At 40.6% G+C, this 3,073-nt stretch overlaps 1 long non-coding RNA gene across 1 annotated transcript; it reads left to right on the top strand.

Annotated features, from left to right (window-relative positions):
- Nucleotides 1–1,495: 1,495 nt before the first annotated feature.
- On the top strand, nt 1,496–2,715 carry LOC125554137. Its single transcript, XR_007304331.1, has 4 exons — nt 1,496–1,602; nt 2,049–2,181; nt 2,425–2,537; nt 2,652–2,715. It is a non-coding gene; the product is annotated as an uncharacterized LOC125554137 (long non-coding RNA).
- The last annotated feature ends 358 nt before the right edge of the window (nt 2,716–3,073 follow it).

Genomic DNA, 3,073 nt, shown 5'->3' with positions numbered 1-3,073 from the left:
GAATTCGTTTGGTGGTTATATCTTGAGTGGCATCTGAATACACAAGCGTGACCAATAGTAAGCGTGAGTGCTAGAGAAGTCCCCATTTAGCATGATGGAGAGCAGGATTGTCCCCATTTATATTTGGTTCACACAGTTGTAGCTTCCTTTTTCTACGGGTTGCAATGATATGGCTTGGTCGCGGCTTAGGTCAGACAGAGATGATCCAGTACTAATTAAGCATCATTGATAAATAACAAGAGGGGCATGTGAGGAGCTCTGTCTTGCTTGTAATAGCTAAACTATTGTTACCTACTTAATGAGATCCATCGTCGATCTGCTCTATTGACTAAATGTACCCTGCTTGCTTTGCTTTGACAAAATGGCCTGTACTGAACTTGGCTACCCATATGGGATGTCTATAAGGAGAACTATCCAGTCCATATCTGAATCTAGGAACTATGAACTATTATATCGATGATGTCGAGTTATGTCTACATAGCCTGCTTTGCTATCTTCTATCGCTCAATTTATCTTTTTTGATTTTTTTCTTTTTCGACTTATCTGCTGATTTTTAGATAAATTTTCATGTGAGTACCGATGTTATAACTGAGCATTCTCTTTCTTAGGATGCTTATGTGGCAACGGTTCATCATATTTGTCAATATATTCTATACAATATGTTATGCAGTCTAAAACCCATCTTAAATTTCATATCTTATGAACAGATAATAATTTGCAGTATGACACTGTACTGAACTAATATCATTGCTTTTTTTTATATATATTTACAATGCTCCTATGACTGTTCTGTAAAAAAAATGCTCCTATGACTGTATTACCCAATTGGATATAATTGTACCCGGCAGCGGCGCTGCCGGGTGTGGCAAGCCGCATTTCCTACTGTTTAATTGATTGACTGGTGTGCATATGATTTCAAGGTATCACTTTCAAGGTAGGAGACTGATATGAACTGCCAATGTAATTTCTTTTTATTTGTGATTCTTGCTGTTTAATTGATTGACTGGTGTGCATATGATTTCTAATATATGAATTCCTTCGTCTTGTGTATTGAATATAGGATTTAGCTACAGATAATCATTAATCAACTAATGTAATTTCTTTGCCAAGTTGTAGTTAGAGTTAAATGTGCCGCTGGTTATTTTATATCCTTTATTTATTCTTATTCTTCTAAATGAAATAGGAGATTTGTTGGTGCTCCATTAACTAAATATCACTGACAAAATGTTGTTCTCATTTCAGTTGAGAGAAAAGTTGCATACTTTGTGAACCAATTGGAGATTCATGTTGTTTCCCTGGATATTGTGTAGTTAGAGTTGATGTCACTGGTTATTTTATATCATTTGTTACTATTCTTTAATTGCCAAATCATATAGGAGATTTTGTTGGTGCCGAATTAACCAAATGTTACTGACAAAATGTTGTTTTTATTTCAGTTTGAGCGCAAATTGCATGCTCTATAAACTAACGGGAGATTTCTGTTGTTACGAGAATATTGTAGGAAGGGTGGACTATGAAGGGAAACACTGGTGTTCTAAGATAGATGTTCTGTGTTTGAGATCTTGCCTTGGTAGCTGGATGCCTTGGTGCAAGACATTCAAGGTAAGATTGATCCCCTGTACCCATGAGTTCACTTCTCATGTAGAGCTAATAGTCCTGTTATTTTTCTATACACTATGGCAGAGTAGAGATATATTGTGTATGCCAACATGTATGTAAGAGTAATAGTAATATGATACTTCTGATTGTAGATCCAAGGTTTTAAACCGACAAAAAATGCTATCAGTTCTCATATCAAATTTTTATGCCAGATGTGCATGCTCAAAGATTTTGGTCGGCAACTTATAGTGTGTATCAAAGGATTCTGAAAAAAATAAGGTTGAGTTGTTATTGGACATTGGACCTTTATATCTTTTGCATGAAATTTTATTTACTACTTGAGCTCTGTATTTTTCCTGTGCATATCTTTGTGCTAAAAAATGTATTTATGTTAAATAGTAATTCCTAACTAATTGTTTCTGATAAACAACGATGCCTTCCTTACACAGGTTGTTTGATGCGTTCGTGCTCGTTGGCGGGACGGTGCAAGGCGCAACTCCGACGCGTTTCCTCGCCGGTTGGACGGCTTTCAGGCGCAACCCCGGCGCGCACTGAGTACTACCTCGGCTACAGCCTCCCTCGGTGAGGTCCATCTTCCTCCCGCTCCTCTGCTTCGGCTACTGTATGGGACATGGCCATGGCTATATTGATGTGGTGCTTGTCTGGTTGATGCTCTATGCCCTACTCATGCATCGGTTCCTACTTGAGCTCTGTACTTGTGGATCCATGCCATTTTAGGGTTTGCAGAATGCTGTTCATGTTTAGTTGCTATCATAGGAGCTAATGTGATGCTCTGGTTTACATGTGGATGCCCTGGTCCTATAGCTATGCTCCTGGATTTGCTAGATTGATCAGTGGCGTTCGTGCTAGGGCGATGATGATTAATCGTGGCTGAAATAAGTGTGCCTTTGAGCAATCGTGGCACCTGTGCGTATCAGGTTGGATCCTCCCTCTTGTCTCTAGAATCCTTTTTGATCCTATGATACTTGTTGTTGTCCTTGGATGGTCATTCTTGTTGAGTGATAACCAGGGCAGCTCCACTGTATGAACAGATTGATCTGGTGATAAGAGATGACGGGGGTAGGTTATATGATCGAGGAAAGGTGAATCTGAGCCCGCTATGCATCCCCTTGTTAGAGTCTGAACCGAAATGGAGCTCTCCCGTGCGTTTCCCCTTGTTAGAGTCTGAACCGAAATGGAGCTCTCCCGTGCGTTTGGATTATGGACCGTCGGATCGAAATCTCCTCGCGATACAGGCCGTCAGATCTCGATCCAAATCACTGTGGGTCGTTGGAAATTTACCGATCAACTTCGGCCGTCGGATAAAATTCCAATGGCAACAGAATGTAAATACCGTGCCCCCACGAGGGCATCTAGGTCATTTTGCTTGGGGGGGGGGGGTATAAAATGACCGCGGCTTCCTGCGATGAAAACCTAGCTGCCGCCTCCTCTCTCACTCGCTCTTGCAGCTGCC

Source organism: Triticum urartu, chromosome 4 (assembly GCF_003073215.2).
Source record: "Triticum urartu cultivar G1812 chromosome 4, Tu2.1, whole genome shotgun sequence".
NCBI lineage: Eukaryota > Viridiplantae > Streptophyta > Magnoliopsida > Poales > Poaceae > Triticum > Triticum urartu.
This window is presented reverse-complemented; position numbering and strand designations above follow the sequence as displayed.